An 18852-nucleotide genomic window follows, 5' to 3' on the forward strand; every position below is an offset into this window, starting at 1 on the left:
AAAAATAGGAGACGGATATTCCCATAAAACTTGAAGGGACGGAGAGAATGAAGACGGATTGACACCGTAGGTGATGCGACTATGACGGTTATATTTTGCTGAGTATCTGTCATGTATGAATTAATTGTAGATTCCAGGGTGCATGTCATTTGATATGTTTCAAATGAACTTTTGCTTTATCCCCACGCAAACGTGTACACTTGGACTTCTTGCGACACACGTTTGAGAAGACTCCTATATGGAAAGAAACTTGAGAAGGAAGTTGTATCCTAAAAGAAAGGCAATTCTACCCAATATAAATACCCCAGAAACCCTAGATATGAAGGTACGCACAATATTCTTAACTCTGGCACTCTAGGGTTAAAGAAACAAGATTCTAACTTGACCTTCGGAGGGTTTTTGGCCGGCACCACACCGGTGCTCTCTTTTGGGTCTTTTATTTTCTTTTTGCAGGTATTGCTTTAGTTTGAGGAGTGCTAGCAACTCACTGGTGATATTTTCGGCATCATCAGTTGGCGCCGTCTGTGGGAAATAGAAAATCTTCCGATTACTTTAGCCTCGCTCTATTCCTGAGACAAAGAGTTGCATGGTACTCACTCGATCGATGACAACGAACAACAATCAAGGCGACGAACCGTGCGTTACCGCTCTAGAGAGGCAGGTCCAAACGCTTGCAGTAGCGGTTGAGCGCCTCACCAAGCAGAATCATGATTTGGAAGAACAGTTACGACAAAGGACCGCACACCCAAGTGCACCACAGGAAGACCAGGAGGGCGCTAGTCCGGAAGGAAGGAATGCAGAAAGACCTGAGGGCAGCAACGCTCCAACCAGACCCGAGCGACAAGAAAACAATCAACCATCGGTCTCAGACGCCGTACCGACTCACATAGCTGCCGAAATGCAGGAGATGAGGGAACGCATGGATGCGATGATGAACACCCTTAAAGGACGGGTATCCAGCAACCTGGACGACCTCGTCCATAGAACGGATTCACCATTCACAGCGTTGGTGAATTCGTGCCCCGTTCCTCCAAAATTCCACATGCCCCACGTGGAAAACTACGACGGATCCAGAGACCCGCTGGATCACCTGGAGTCTTTCAGAACCCTAATGCATCTTCAGGGTGTACCGGATGAAATCATGTGCAGGGCTTTTCTCACCACCTTGAAAGGGCCTGCGAGAGATTGGTACAGTAGGCTGACGCCTAATTCCATCGGCACTTTTAAGGAACTAGGCGCACAGTTCGTATCACACTTTATTGGAAGTCATCGACACAAGAGGTCTATTGCATGTATACTGGGTATTAAGAAACGCGAAGGCGAGACATTGAGGTCTTATATAGCCCGCTTTAACAAGGAATCCCTCTCGATTGACGAAGCAGATGACAAGATACTTGTGGCAGCATTCACGAACGGGTTACGAGAGGGTAAGTTCTTGTTTTCTCTATGCAAGAATGACCCAAAGACTATGTCCGATGTATATTACAGGGCGACGAAGTATATGAACGCGGAGGATGCCTTGCTGGCCAGACGACTATAAGCCAAGAAAAAGGGAAAGACAGGAAGATATGAAGCCAGATAATGGACGAAAAATGGCAAGAACCAGAGATCGACGAGAAGACCGGAGATCCAAACCACCTTCAGGGAGGTTTACAAGTTTCACCCCCCTCATAGCCCCAATTGACCAAGTGTTAATGCAAATCAAAGATGAGGGAAGCTTGACGTTCCCGAGCAAGTTGAAGGGAGATCCGAACAAGAGGCTAAGAGATAGGTACTGCCGTTTTCATCGTGACCACGGCCATGATACGACAGACTGTTATGACCTGAAACAACAGATCGAAGCCCTTATAAGGCAAGGAAGGTTGCAGAGGTTCGTAAGGAAGGAGAGAACGGATCAACCCCAGGAGCAGAATCCTAGACGAGAAAACGAACGTCCCAGACCACCGGTAGCAGACATACGGATGATAATAGGGGGCAATACTTCAACGGGATTGTCCAAAAAGGCCAGAAAGACCTATTTACGGACGGTACAAAGTGTCCAGTCGACGGGCCCTTCACTAGAAAGAACAGGACGGAACAGCTCCCGTATCGAGTTTTCTGAAGAAGAGGCCCGACGCCTTCACCACCCCCATGACAACGCGCTTGTTGTTAGTATACAGGTAGGAGACTTCAACATCCACCGAGTCTTAGTGGATAACGGGAGCTCAGCGGATATCCTTTACTACCCCACGTTCCAGCAGATGGGGATTGCCAAAGAGCGCCTGATTCCGACATGCATGCCCCTCGTTGGCTTTGGTGGAACTCGGGTCCATCCTTTAGGGTCCGTCACGTTGGCGGTGAAAGTAGGAGACTACCCGTAGCAAATAGTCAAGGATGTTTCCTTTCTCGTGGTCGATTGCTCCTCAGCGTATAACGCCATAATCGGGCGACCCACCCTCAATGCATGGAGGGCCGTCACTTCTACCTACCATCTGATGATCAAGTTTCCCACCGAATACGGAGTTGGAGAACTGCGCGGAAATCAGGTGGCTGCGCGGGAATGTTATGTTGCCATGATGGAGATGGATGACCATGTACAAGCAATGAACATTGAAGAACAGAGAGCAGTAGCAGAACCCGTGGAGAAATTGGAAGAGGTACAACTGGATGATTCGAAGCCCGACCGGACCACCAGGATAGGGACCTCGGTCGACCAAACGGTTCGACATGCGCTCCTACTGTTCCTCAAAGAGAACCAAGACGTGTTTGCATGGAGCCATGACGACATGCCGGGAATAGATCCAGCAGTCATAGTTCATAAATTGAACGTGTCACCTTCCTTCCCTCCAGTTCGACAAAAGAAGCGCGTGTTTGCCCCCGAACGAGATCGAGCCATAGCAGAGGAAGTACAGAAGCTACGAGAAGCAAACTTCATACGGGAGGTGTACTATCCAGACTAGTTGGCAAATGTGGTAATGGTCAAAAAGTCAAATGGGAAGTGGAGAATGTGCGTTGACTTCACGGATCTGAATAAAGCGTGCCCTAAAGACAGTTACCCGCTCCCACGCATTGACGCCTTAGTGGATTCCACCGCAAGACATGAGTTCTTGAGCTTCATGGATGCCTTCTCAAGGTATAATCAGATTAGGTTAGAGAAAACAGATCAAGAGAAAACATCATTAGTGACAAGCCAAGGGCTTTTTTGCTACAAGGTAATGCCATTTGGGCTCAAGAATGCAGGAGCCACATACCAACGATTAATGAAAAAAATGTTCGCGCACCAGATTGGCCGGAACGTCCAGGTCTACGTAGATGACATGTTGGTGAAAAGCATAAAGGTGTCGGATCATCTGAGGGACCTCCAGGAGACTTTCAACGCTCTTCGAACGTACAAAATGAAGCTGAATCCAAGCAAATGCGCATTCGGAGTAACTGCTGGAAAATTCCTAGGATTCATGGTGTCCCAGCGGGGCATTGAGGTCAACCCCGAGAAAGTGAAAGCAATTATGGAGCTATCCCCTCCTAGGACGGTGAAGGAAGTACAAAGCTTGACAGGGAAGATAACAGCCCTAAACAGGTTTGTATCCAGAGTGACGAACAAATGTCTACCTTTCTACAGAACACTAAGAAGATCTTTCGAGTGGACGGACGAATGCCAAAGGGCATTTGAGGAGTTAAAAGCATATCTCTCTGCCCTGCCATTGCTTAGTCTGTCCATGCCGGGGGAGGAATTGTTCCTGTACCTTGTCATCTCATTAGTTACGGTAAGTGCAGCTCTCATCAGAGAGGAAGGGAAGATACAAAAGCCCGTGTACTTTGTTAGCCGGGCGCTAAGAGGCGCAGAGGAGAGATACCCACGGATGGAGAAACTTGCCTTCGCTCTTGTAACTGCAGCTCGAAAACTGAAGCCCTATTTTCAAGCACATACTATAATAGTCCTGACGGATCAGCCCCTGCGGAGGGCAATGAACAATCCTGAAACTGCCGGACGGATGGCTTTATGGGCTGTCGAGCTGAGTGAGTACGATATCTAATACCAGCCACGAACAGCTGTGAAAGGAAAAATATTGGCAGACTTCATCGCAGAATTCACTACGCCCGAGGAGCAGGGGGCAGAAGATACGCCCACATGGACAATTTACATAGACGGATCCTCCAATAAGCACGCGGGAGGAGTCGGAGTTGTACTCCACACCCCGGAAGGAGATAAGATTGAATGCATGATCCGTCTAGAGTTCCCTACTACGAATAACGAAGCGGAGTATGAGGCCCTGATGGCGGGATTAGAGCTTGCAATAGCGGCTGGGGCCAGGAAGGCAGTGGTCTACTCCGATTCCCAAATCGTAGCTAGCCAAGTTAATGGGAGCTATGATTGTAGGAGTGAACGAATGAGAAGGTACCTCAGAGAAGTGAAGGGTCGAACGAGTGAACTCCAATTCACGATAGCTCAGATCCTGAGGGAAGAGAATCAAGAGGCGGATCGACTCGCAAAGGTTGCTTCGGCCGAACCTATGATCGTCCCAGAGCAGGTATTGTCCTTCGTCCAACATTCATCGCTGCTAGATAATGTTGAGTGCAGGAATTAAGCGCTAAAGACGATTGGACGGTTCCAATTGTGGCGTACCCCAAGGACGGCAAGCTGCTAGACAGGAAGGAAGACGCAAGGAAATTGAAGGTTAGGGCTGCCCGATTCGTATTGATAAAAGACGTCCTCTACAAAAGAGGATTCTCCCGACCATATCTGAGATGCCTTGGCCGTGACGAAGCAGACTACGTGATGAGGGAAGTTCATGAAGGAATTTGTGGAAACCACTCGGGATCAAGGTCTCTGGTGCACAAGCTACTCCGAGCAGGGTACTATTGGCCGACAATGCAGAAGGATGCCCACATGTATGTTAGAGCCTGTGATAAGTGTCAACAGTTTGACAATCTTATTAGACAGCCAACAGAGGAACTCACACCCATGACGGCCCCATGGCCGTTTGCACAATGGGGGTTAGACATCATGGGTCCATTTCCAATAGCGGCAAGACAACTGAAGTTCTTGGTGGTTGGTATCGACTACTTCACCAAGTGGGTGGAAGCAGAAGCTCTTGCTACTATCACGGAGAAAAACATTCGCAATTTTGTATGGAGAAGTATTATTGGCCGATACAGGATCCAGAGAGTGCTCGTTTCAGACAATGGGAAGCAATTCGACAACGATGCATTCCGAGACTTTTGTTCTCAGCTGGGAATCAAGAATCACTACTCGTCGCCCGCTCATCCACAGTCCAACGGACAAGTTGAAGTCACGAACCGGTCCTTGTTAAAGATTATCAAGACCCGGCTCGAGGGGGCAAAGGGCATATGGCCAGACGAACTACCAAGTGTGCTATGGGCGTACAGAACAACGGCAAGAACGCCAACAGGATAGACACCGTTTCGATTGGCGTTTGGTGCAGAGGCCCTCATACCGGCAGAAGTGGGATTGACGAGCTACCGCGTGGAAGGCTATTACGAGAGTAAGAATATTGAAGCATTACGTCTAGAGCTTGACCTTGTAGATGAAGTTAGGGCAGCAGCAGCCCAGAGACTGGCACGGTACCAAAACATGATGGCAAAACACTACAACTCCAAGGTCCGGAACCGAGACTTTAAGGTTGGAGATCTAGTGTTACGAAAAGTGCTTGGCGCTACGAAAGATGCATCATTAGGAAAGCTGGGTCCTAACTGGGAAGGCCCGTACAGAATCATCTCATGGCATAGGAAAGGGACATACTACTTGGAGACATTAGACGGAAGGAAGTTGGGCCATCCCTGGAATGCGGAGCACCTGAAGAAGTACTACCAGTAGTGCAGCAGTCATAAGACGATACCTACTGCCTTATTTTTAGTTTAATTTTAGACAGTCATGTTTTTTACTTTTAAAACTCAAGTTTTCTTTTCCATTGACAATTTTTCTTTTCCATTTTATGAGAGGAATTTTTATTTAGACGAAATGCATGCTGTTGAAAAACCTACAAGTCCACAAAGTGGACGGATCATCCAAAGGGTGAAAAATCTAGAAGTCCACAAAGTGGACGGATCATCCAAAGGATGAAAAATCTACAAGTCCACAAAGTGGACGGATCATCCAAAGGATGAAAAACCTACACGTCCACAAAGTGGACGGATCATCCAAAGGATGAAAAACCTACTAGTCCAAAGGGATGAAAACCTATAAGTCCACAAAGTGGACGGATCACCCAAAGGATGAAAAACCTACATGTCCACAAAGTGGACGGATCATCCAAAGGATGAAAAACCTACTAGTCCAAAGGGATGAAAACCTATAAGTCCACAAAGTGGACGGATCACCCAAAGGGTGAAAAATCTACAAGTCCACAAAGTGGACGGATCATCCAAAGGATGAAAAACCTACAAAGTGGACGGATCATCCAAAGGATGAAAAACCTACAAGTCTACAAAGTGGACGGATCACCCAAAGGGTGAAGAGTCTACGAAGTCCACACAGTGGACGGATCATCCCAAGGATGAAAGTCTACTAGTCCACATGGTGGACGGATCATCCGAAGGATGAAAATTTTACAACTCCATAAAGTGGACAGACCATACAGAAGATAAGAAACCTAGTTCACAAAGTGGACGGGTATCAAAAATACGTCTGAAAGTCCAAATAAAGAACAGACGTTTAAAATTGTTCACTGGAGACGGGTTATCTAAATGAGATAAACGTGAATATAATATGCGACGGACAATAACCAAAGCAAACAAGCAATAAAAGATTCGATAAGTTAAAATGTAAAATTACAGACAATGATTCAACAAGTTTGTTTACAACGGCAAGAATTTTTTATAAAAATTTTTACAAGTACTACGCATTCTTTTGCGAGTTATCAATTTGACCGTCGTCTGGCTGACTTGGAGGAAGTGCTTGACCTTCGTCAGCTGGAGCAGTGACGGCAAACACTTCATCGGTACTCTCTGACCTGACGGATTGTGCAAGTGTTTGCCCTTGAGCTTCGATTGAAATATGGGAAACGTCCAAATCAAGATACGACGACTTCACCTGACGAATAGCGTCGTCGAATCCGTCAGCGAAAGAACTCCCAAGCTCTGACAGAAGGAGGTCGGAGTCACGATACTCCTGGACGGCAATCTCTTTCGCGTTATTGAGTTTAGACTTTGTCTCCGTCAACTCCTTCTCTTTATCTTTCAAAATCTCGCGCAAGTGTTCATTCTCCTTTTCCACCTCCCCTCTGACTTGCTCCGAGTATTTGAGCTTTCTGTCCACATTGATCTTGTAGGTCTTCAGCTCGTGCAGCTCGTCCTCCACCGTCTGGTTCTTCTTTCTCAGACGGTCCATGGTTGTCTCATGATTGAGACAACGGCCAAATAAGCCTTTCATCATCAACATGGCCTGGAAGCAAAATACAACGTTATGGTGATGACGGGTGGAAAAAGAACTTAGCAAAACTAGTAGACGGATTCAAAGTTACCTGTGCAAGGGTGAAAAGGCCCGTCTCACCCATCGCCTCCATTGTGTGGTTGCCGAGGTCCGCGTAATCGTCAGCTGTCAACATGGACTATATCTTTTCAAGGGCATAGCTGGAGTCTTCCCGAAAGAGAACGGGTGGTTTCTCCCCAGTAGGGACGGGACCCTTCATCAAGCCTTTGCCCTTTCCATGCTTGACGGGTATTTTCTCGGCTCCCAATGCCACAACGGGCTCTTGTGTGGCCTTTTGTTTCTTTGGAGGACGGTCAATTTTTTCTTGTTGATTCCTCTTTGACGGAACAGTTGGGGCCGTCTCCTTTGCTTGACCCCCCTCCTGTTTTTTCTTCGCTGCCTGTTGTTTGATGAAGGCCCTCCTCTTGGCAGCGTCCATCTCTGTAAATCAAAGACGGATGTGAATGGCAAAATTAAAAACATACTTCAAAAAGACGGGTATGGTGGCGACGGACTTACGTTTTCGAATTCTGTTGTCGTAGCGACGGGCGGAAGATGAAGGTTTGGGTCCATCACAATACCAGTGTAGCGTATCAAGGGTGACGAGCTGCGGCCACGTCCTCTCTTGCAGTTTTGTCTTGTTGAAAATTTTTTCCAGAAAACTCCACTGTTCTAAGTTAACTTGTAGACGGTCCCGAGCTGTGGAAAAAGACGGTTACACCTTAAAACATAAAAGTTTTCAAAGATTAAGTTGACGGGAACAAAAGCAATGACATACCCGACGGAGGCATTATGCCCCATGTAGTGTCGACGAGCATATGTGTTCTATCCCCTGGACGACACATCCATTCGTCCCCCTCTAAAAAGAAATACCGACTCTTCCAGTCTCTATTTTAGTCCGGTGTATCACTGACGAGCCTCAACAATTTGCTTCTAGCAGCAAAACTGTACATCCCTTTTGACTTGACGATTTCTGTTGGACGATAGCAGTGGAAGAATTCTTCCACTGTCAACCTTCGGGCACCGTCAGACATTGCTCCATATAAAACTTCTACCCCAATGAACACCCTCCAAGCGTTTGGGGAGATTTGGGTGACGGATAGACCAAGGTACTAGAGAAGACGACGGTGGAGAGAACTTAAGGGAAATCTGAGCCCGACCTTTAAGGCTTGCTCATAGATCCCAACACTGTTGACTCCCCTGTAGTAACATTTTTCAGACGGTTGGGGAAGACGTAGACGGATGTTGTCTGGTATTTGGTACTTGTTTCTAAGTGTTCTGAGATGGGATTCAGTGATTGTGGACCTAAAGTCATTTACCGTCCAAAGGGGCAGCATGACGAACTCTCTCAGACCGTCTGGTCCAATCGTAGATTGAACGGGGGGATCCACACCGTCTAAATCACTACTCGATGATGACTCTGAGCTATCCGTCTCTAGACCTTCGTCTTGGGAAGAAGAGGTACTGGACGGATTCCTTTCTTCACTTGAAGGGTCAGGATCTTTTGGACCTGACGGGAATCTTTCATCGTAGCCTGCCCCTTCGCGGACAAACGACTGATTACTTGACACACTAGACATGACCTACATTTATGACGGTATAACCTAAGACACTGACGGGTCTAAAGTGCACATGTATATATAACAAAAACAATAAAATAAATAAAAATGACGGGAGAAGGGTTTGGAGTACATACTGGATTGAGATGACTCCTGGTGCGAGACGACGGATGAGATTAGTTGGACGACAGGAATGCACAATAATAATGATGGTAGCGCTCTGCTCACAAATTTTTGATAAGAATAGAAAATGAAGGGAGAAATGGCAGGCTTTTATAGAGCGATGGGCACGGAATACGAAGCGTCGCCTCGTTTTGGGGGAACTGCCAATCTGTAACAACCACGTGTCCTTCATCAGAAGTACAGGCCACGTATCTTCCGTCATGGTGCATTTAGACCGTCCCATCTCAATACATTGCTTTGAGTCATTCCATGAATCCGTCAGGTTTTAAAGACGGATCCAAGGACTGAAGGGGGCAAATGAAGGGGATAAAAATAGGAGACGGATATTTCCATAAAACTTGAAGGGACGGAGAGAATGAAGACGGATCGACACCGTAGGTGATGCGACTATGACGGTTATATTTTGCTGAGTATCCATCATGTATGAATTAATTGTAGATTCCAGGGTGCATGTCATTTGATATGTTTCAAATGAACTTTTGCTTTATCCCCACGCAAACGTGTACACTTGGACTTCTTGCGACACACGTTTGAGAAGACTCCTATATGGAAAGGAACTTGAGAAGGAAGTTGTATCCTAAAAGAAAGGCAATTCTACCCAATATAAATACCCCAGAAACCCTAGATATGAAGGTACGCACAATATTCTTAACTCTGGCACTCTAGGGTTAAAGAAACAAGATTCTAACTTGACCTTCGAAGGGTTTTTGGCTGGCACCACACCGGTGCTCTCTTTTGGGTCATTTATTTTCTTTTTGCAGGTATTGCTTTAGTTTGAGGAGTGCTAGCAACTCACTGGTGATATTTTTGGCATCATCAGTAACCAAAAATTATATTTTTCTTATTGTTTTCAGTTTTCAACAAAATAAGCGGTATCTAAATGCACCCTTAGTAAACATTATTTAAGACTACCATTTTTTGTGTCCTAGTAGTTTTGCACTAACAAGATTAGTGTGAATGAGATTCATTTAACACCTTCCCAATGATTTGGTAACCTAGGCCAGAACTGGAGACAAGTCTACCAAGGAAGAAAAGCGAGTAGCAATGCCAAGGGATAGAACAAGAAGGGCTCGTTCCACCCCTCAAGCAAACGTTGATAGAGCTATTTTCAAGGAGAAAAACAAGGTAGGGATAGGAGTCGTGGTTTGTGATAGTCAAGGCTAGGTGTTGCATGGTAGCTTTGTCTGTAGTAGTTGAGGGTGTGCAGGAAGCGGAGGTTATTGAGGCAATGGTAGATTGGCAGTTATCCTTCGTGATGTTGGATTTCCAATCGAGAGTCGAGACCAACTTTAGCAGTGTTATGAATCGACAGTGATTCAATAACAGTGATCAATGCCCCCCGCAACATCTTCCTAAAACACCTCTCACACTAGTTATGAAATGGCCCAAGTTTTTTAAAAAAAGGTATTGTCATAGTGATCATTTTCTCTCTCTCTCTCTCTCTCTCTCTCTCTCTTCTTTTTGTTTTTGTTTTTGTTTTTTTTCAAACACTCCTCTCACTCCCTCACACTCTCCCACTGGTACACTCCACACCACCATCTCCACCATCATTTTTCCGGCAAGATCACCGGAAAATCCTTAAGAGCTTCTAAGCACCTTCACATCTTTTATTTGTGGTAAAAGTTTCTAATCTTTTTAATGGAATTTTATATGCTTTTGCTTGAGGTTATTTTAATCTAAAATTTGATAATGATATTCATGTGATTTATGAGTTTTGGAAGTGATATTCATGTGTTTATATGTATGAGTTTTGTATTGGTGGAATTATTTGATAAGTGGGTTTATAGTTTTTACAATGATGGTTATCTAATTAGAGTTGGGTTTGTAGGTGGGGTTTTAACTGAGCTCTTGGCTGGGTTTCACTGACCGTTTATGATTAATTTTCTGGTTTTTGGGATTTGCTATTATAAATTAGTAGATTTCAATAGTTTTGATTAATTATGTTAACTCATGTTTTTTTTATTTTATAGAAAAGTGCAAAAGCGGGTGCTTATATAAACATAGTTGACAATTGGGAAGACATATTAATTAGGCTATATTATTTGGCTTTTCAACTAACTTATTTTAAATGTGGTGTCACTTAGGTTATTCCTATTTCACTAAGTCTGAAATTTTTTAGAATGTCTCTGCATACTATCAGTGTATTCTATGTTTCCTTGTGAAAATAAAACAAGAAGAAAGATTTAATTTAACGAAACTCAACTTATTGCAATGCGTTCTTCATCCAATTATTTGTACTGGGTTCTTTTTTGGCTATTTCGTAAGAACATTGTTATGTGATATTAATATAATGCCTTTAATATATTCAGGATGACGTTGATGATTGATGAGGACCATCCATGGATATTGATCAAATCCTTTTATATTCTTTTTGGGTAGATCATGAATGAATATTGTAGACAAGAATATATATATATATATATATATTACTGTGTTAACGTGAATGTATATGTATAATATATTATTTTGATATGTTGGTTTGAATGTAAAAAACCGGTTGAATATTGTAGATAGGAATTTGTGATTTGCCCAGAAAAAAAAAAAAAAACTATAGCTACGTTTATAAGACGCGGCTATACCCAAATTAAAACAAAAAACAAAAACCCTATAGCCGTGTTTATAAAATGCGGTTGTACACCCTATAGCCGCATTTAAAAAATGCGGCTAAAATAAGACCTATAGCTGCATTTGCTTAACGCAGCTAATGTACACCCTATAGCCATGTGTTTAAAATGCTGCTAAAATAACTCCTATAGCTGTGGTTTTTAAAAACGCGGCTATAGGTTTACATCCTATAGGCGCGTTTGAAAAAACGTAACTATAAACCTGTCGGACCTATAGTGATGCTATATATGCCACGTTAAAAAACACGGTCATAAAAACGCAGTTATAGACCAAATGGACCTATAACCATGTTTTTAGGAGCTATAGCCCGCGTTTTTTGTAGTGTAAGTGGTAAAGATTTGGGGATTCTGTCTTTTTAATGTGAAATAAATGGTGAATATAATTTTTATTCATTATTTGAAGCTAGTTAAAGATTCAAATTGTTTGTCTTGGGGGATATTATGATTTTTGGTATCATGGGCCTCTTGTTGATATGGTGTAAATCTTGTGGGAACTACTTATTAAGTGTTGAAGTTTTGATGTCAAAGATGATACCTTGAATGATTTATGGGAATAAGTTGGAGTCTATGCCTTGTAATTAATTTGTTGAGAAACTTTGGAAGTGGAATACATTATTGATGAGGTTAAATACTAGGCTTGTCTAATTAAGTGCTTATTTGGAAATTCCTAATTTGTAGCTAAATACAATTTCAAGCTTTATACTTATTGTGGTAGGCTTGCTTGATATTGTTTAGGTTCTAGCTAATTTCCTTGAGCTTGGAGAATTAGGCTTTTTGGGGGTTGCAAGGTAAGTAGCTTTTTAATGGGATTTTTGGAAAATAACTATGTTGCATAAACGATATTTTTTCTATTTCCATCACTATGATTATCTAATTGCCCGTAATAACCTTTTAATGTAGCAAGGAGGGGACTGCCCCTAATATGTGTATCCAGGGTCTACCTAGGAGAAGGTTACAAAGCTACATCCACGACCAAGTCTTGAAAGATTTCCTTAAATATGGTCAGCCCAATTTCTACTTCCAGGTTAATTTAGTTCTCCAAAAACCTCACCTTCGGTTCCAAGGAATTCTGGAACAATCATAGTACTTGAACTAAGGTGTGCACAGTCTACCTTCAGTCTTGATCAATAAGTACTTGAGCTACCATCATATATTTGAATTTGAAAGTAAAGTGGAGGGCCTGGACATGTCTTATCCCTTCAGGTGAAAGTTCTTCATCAAAGAAGATGATGTGATTGGTGGCCATATGGAACTTGTAAGACTTTCGAAGCATATGTTTCATTTAAAATTTTGAGCAAAGTATTATGGGGTGTCTTAGATGTCAAGATGAAAAGAGTATTGAGATCTAGGCAGGCAGGTTGTTCAGTCTTTGGACGACATTGTATTCACTTTGCATTATTTTTAAAAAGTTTGTAAGCTGTTGTTCAGTGACTAGCTATTTCAACATCCCTGGTAGAGCTTATTTTCTCCTTTTCTAGATCTCTATTTCATCAGATACAAAGATCATCCCACCACTAGTTACACCCTACATTCTCTACTATAGGTTTCCAAATTTAATTTCCTATTTTAAGGACAAGACTTTTAGAGAGTAATTCTGAGGAACTTACTTTGTCATATGGTATGGGAAAGTGATTGGAATAGTACTTCTGAGGCTTGTGAGATCTGCAATTCCTGCCTGTAGAGGACTGGGGATTCCTTTGTTGGGTATTCTATTTTGAAAATAGGAGAGTTGTTCCAGCTATGGTTAATGAAGCTTTCATTGTCATCTTTTAGACCTCATTGTGTTATGAAAAACAATACATGCAAACACCCAGAAGGTTCATTATGGAATTGACGAGAAAAGTGGTTAATTTCTAGGTGAAATTTAGACAACTCTCTCTAAGGAACTCTGCAAAATAGCCTTTGAACTTTAGGATAAGAGGTGCATCCTCATAAAAGGAGTCGCAGTACGTTCGAGTGACTATTTACCATAGACATAGGTGTTTGAATAGTCCAATAATCATGTATGGAAAATTAATGACTCTACCTAGTGTCGGAAGGTCAAGAAATTCGGTGACCTAAGGCTGAGTTTCTAATCAAGCCATATGAAATAATGACATTCACTAGTTGAAAAATGATTTTAAAATGAGGGTGAATAGTTGATTTTAATTCATCCTTATGTGTAATGAAAGTCAAATAAATAGCCCCCAAGGATATAAGTATAAGCCTCGTGGTTGGAAGAGGCTTGTGACGGATCGGCCCCAAGAAGCTGTCCAGATTACACCCATGCAAAGAAAACGAACAGTATGCGATGAAGCGGATGCAACAGAAGGCGAGGTTTTGGGAAAGAAGCTCTATGCCATGAACACAACACAAAAGCAAACGGCGGAGGCTGCGGGACAGCCCCATTGAGAGCAATGAGTTGCCTTGCTTGGAACTGCCGTGGGCTTGGGAACCCACTGGCAGAGGATGAGCTTGAAACTATCATTCGAGCACAAGATCCCTTGATTGTTTTCTTGTCAGAGACCTGGGCTGAAAGGAAACAGTTAGAAAAGCTATGATGTAAAGTAAAATATGCAGGTTTGTTTTTTGTTCCGAGTCAGAGTAGGGGTAGCGGATTGGCTCTCTTGTGGAAATCGAAAATCACGGTGTTGGTAGACAGCTTTTCAAGGTACCATATTGACATAGTGGTGAATGGAACATCAACGGAACCTTGGCACTTTACCGGTTTTTATGGAGAATCTAATACTTACTATAGGGAGGAAGTGTGGAGTATGCTACGGATGTTGCGATCCAAGCTGCATTTACCGTGGTGTTGTATGGGTGACTTCAACAAGATACTACAGTCAGAAGAGAAGAGAGGAGGGAGAATCAGACTGCATGATCAGATGCAAGCTTTCCGTGATGTGTTGGATGTTTGCAGTTTTGTGGACCTCGGCTTCACTGGACCAGAATTCACTTGCCATGGTAGGAGATATGGACACCTGATTTGGGAACGATTAGAAAGGGGGGTGGCTAACTATGACTGGCTAGCAAAATTTCCAGCTGCTCAAGTCTGCCATCTTCACTGTCTCTCATTGGATCATCGTCCCATCAAAGTGGTTTTTGATCCCAACAGTGAGTCACTATGGTGGTTTCGACGGCCTTTTCGTTTTGAAGAGATGTGGTTAGCGGATAGGGGATGCAGTGACACGGTTCTAAGAGCTTGGGAGATTCCACAAGAAGGCACACCCATGTTTAAAGTGTCTAAGAAACTCACAAAATGCAAAAAGATGCTGAAGTCTTGGAGTAAGGATCACTTCAGTAGTGTAAAGAGACAGATTGCCACGAAAAAAGAGCTGCTATGGAAAGCTGAAGAGGTAGCGGCCAAGTGTGGGAATTATGGGCCGGTGATCCAACTTCGGAGAGAGCTAAATGTTTTGCTTAATAAAGAGAGCAAAATGTGGCGCTAGAGAGCAAGGACACAGTGGATGGCAAAGGGAGACAAAAACACTAGCTTTTTTCATGGAGTGGCCACTCAAAGGAAGAGAAAAAACTTTATTAAGGGCATCAAAGATGATGAAGGAGTTTGGCAGACTAATGAGTAAGTTGTCTCGGGCATCTTCGTGGAGTTCTTCAACAGACTGTTCTCCCAATCACAATCTCATGGTCTTGACTGAGTCGTTGAAGGTGTTAAAAGAGCAGTTTTAGCAGACATGAATGCTGAGTTGGTGAAGCCATACATTATGGAGGAAATCGAGATAGCTATTAACCAAATGGCTCCTCTGAAGGCACTAGGACCAGATGGCATGCCTCCTTTTTTTTATCAATCTTTTTGGCAACATATCGGTCCAAAAGTGACAGAAGCTGTTCTATCTTGCCTAAATTCTGGTACTTTCCTTAAATCCATAAATCATACCTTCATTACCTTGATTCCAAAAGTGAATAATCCTGAAAATGTTTTAGAGTTTAGACCCATCAGTTTATGCAATGTGATTTATAAAATTATTAGCAAGGTTATTGCCAATCGCCTTAAACCCTTTCTAAATTCTATAGTTTCCGAAACTCAAAGTGCTTTCATTGCTGATAGACTCATTACAAATAACATTTTGATTGCTTTTGAGTCCTTGCGCTACATGAAAACTCAAAGCTCAGGTAAAGAGGGCTTTATGGCTTTGAAGCTTGATATGAGCAAGGCCTATGACAGAGTGGAGTGGAGTTTCCTTGAAAAAATCATGTTAAAGATGGGTTTTCAAGATTCATGGGTGGCTATGATTATGCAGTGTGTGTCCACTATGACTTATTCCATATTGTTAAATGGTGAACCAAAAGGATTTATTCGACCATCTAGAGGTTTGAGGCAAGGTGATCCCCTTTCCTCCTTTCTCTTCTTGTTTTGTGCAGAAGGACTAAATGCTCTTCTTAACAAAGCAGTAGAAAATGGGGAGATTAGGGGTTTATCTTTATGTCGACAAAGGCCAAAGATTACTCACCTCTTTTTTGCAGATGATTACCTTCTGTTTTGTAGGGCAAACAAAAAAGAATGTCAAAAAATTCAGCAAGTACTTGACTAGTATGAGGGTGCATCTGGCCAATTGGTGAATAAGAACAAAACAACTCTTTTCTATAGCCGAAACACACCGGAGGAGGCCAACAAGAAATCAAGGTCTTGCTAGGAGTGCCGGCTATCAAACATTATGAAAAATATTTGGGCTTACCATCATTTGTGGGTAGACAGAAAAAAACTTGTTTCAACCAGATCAAAGAGCAGATTTGGGCAAAACAATGCAAGGATGGAAGGAAAAACTACTCTCTTAAGTAGGGAAGGAAGTCATGATTAAGGCGGTGATTCAATCTATTCCTACTTATTCGATGAGTGTGTTTCGATTGCCTATTGGTTTAATTAAGGATAAAAGTTATTTACATTCCAAGGACAAGGTACAACCCTTTCATCCAAATCTTCTAGATAATAAGCTCATATTCCAACTACTGAGGTTATGCAATATGACCCTTCTCAGTTTGGCCCTAGTTTTCCCTAAGTTGGATTTTTTGCCGTACCCAAAACTTTCCTTAACACCAAGTCCCCTAGCGCCAGTGGTCTTAGTTTAACGTTCGAGTCATAACCTTGTTTAAGCTTGTGCTGGTAGTATACTAGCTGAACCATAGCATTTTCCCTTTGTTCTTCAACGAGGTCTAAACTCTTCTCTAACAAGCCATTATTATCTCTCGGACTAAAAGAACTCGACCTCAGCGTTGGGAAACCTATCTCGAGAGGAATTACTGCCTCGACTCCATAAGTCATCAAAAAATGAGTTTCTCCTGTGGACCTGCGGGGTGTAGTCCTATAGGTCCAAAGGACATGGGGCAACTCTTCTACCCATCTCCCCTTAGCATCATCCAACCTCTTCTTAAGCCCATTAACAATTACCTTGTTAACAGCCTCGGTTTGTCCATTCCCTTGTGGATAAGCCGGAGTGGAATATCCATTTGTAATACCAAGATCACAACAATATTTTCTAAAGGCCTTGCTATCAAACTGAACACCATTATCCGAGATAAGGGCATGAGGAATCCCAAACCGGGTGACAATATTCTTACAGACAAATCTTCTTGCGTCCAGATCTTTGATATTTGATAATGGCTCGGCCTCAACCTACTTAGTAAAGTAATCTGTGCCAACCAGCAGAAATCTCTTATTCCCTGCTGCCTTGGGGAAAGGTCCTACAATATCCAAGCCTTATTGAGCAAAAGGCTAAGGACTGGATAAAGGATTGAGAACTCGCCCGGGTTGATGAATGTTGGGAGTGAACCTCTGACATTGATCATAGTTTTTTACATACTCTAGTGCTTCCTTCTGCATATTAGGCCACCAATATCCTTGAGTGAGGACTCTATACGACAAGGATCTTCCTCCTGTATGACTTCCACAAATCCCCTCATGTAGTTCTTCTAGTAGCAACTCCGTTGCTTCAAGGTGCATGCACAGCATGTATGGTCCAGAAAAAGAGCGTTTGTACAACTTTTGGTCCTAGGATAACCAAAACCGAGGAGCCTTCCTATGTACTCTATTGGCCTCAGATTTTTCTTCAGGTAAGACATTCTCAATAAGATACAGCACCACAGGGTCCATCCAACTAGGTTCCACTTTAATCTAATGAACTCGGACTATGTTTACATTTATATTAGTAGGCGTATACAAGTCTTCCACTAAAATAACCCGAGGTAAACTCTATGCCGAAGACGTTGCCAAGGTGGCTAGAGAGTCGACATGTGTGTTCCTGTTTCTAGAAATTTGCACCAAAGTGAAAAATTCAAAATTTGATTGCAATTCTCTAACCTGACTTAAATATTCCTGCATTCTCGAGTGTCTGGCTTCTAGCTCCCCTTCCACCTGGCCTACAACCAACCTTGAGTCAGAGAACATCTCTACATTCCTGCCTCCCATTTTTCGAACCATATTCATCCGTATTAGCAGAACTTCATATTCGGCTTCATTATTCGTGGCTGAAAAACTCATTCTCAAAGACTTTTTAATGATGATCTTATCTAGAGATATTATAACCAGCCCCACTTCAGATCCTCTTTGATTTGCTGCACCATCCACGTACACCTTCTATGATAAAGAATCATTTTGGGAGATCATGTCAACTGATTTTTCATCCATGTCCGACACCTTCGTATGTTCTTCTAATGAGGGCTCAGCAAACTCAGCCACTAAATCAGCAAGAACCTGACCCTTCACAGAGGTGCGTGGCATGTACTTTATATCAAAAGCCCCTAGGATTGTTCCCCACTGGGCAATCCTTCCCGTATAATCAACGTTCTGAAATAGAGACCTGTGCAGGAGTTGGGTTAAAACCACAACTGTGTGAGACTGAAAGTAATGGGGAAGCTTCCGCGTGGCATGCACCACTGCCAAAATGGTTCTTTCCAGTGGTAAGTAGCGAATCTTAGCTTCGTGTAACGATTTACTTACATAATAAACCGGTCTCTGAACACTGTTGTCGACCTTTATCAGCACCAAGCTGACAGCATAGGAAACTAGAGCAACATAAGCAAACAGTACCTCATCTACCTTTGGCCTAAACATAATAGGTGGCCAAGAAAGATACTCTTTGAG

This window comes from Castanea sativa, chromosome 12, assembly GCF_040712315.1.
Source record: "Castanea sativa cultivar Marrone di Chiusa Pesio chromosome 12, ASM4071231v1".
Classification (NCBI taxonomy): Eukaryota; Viridiplantae; Streptophyta; class Magnoliopsida; order Fagales; family Fagaceae; genus Castanea; species Castanea sativa.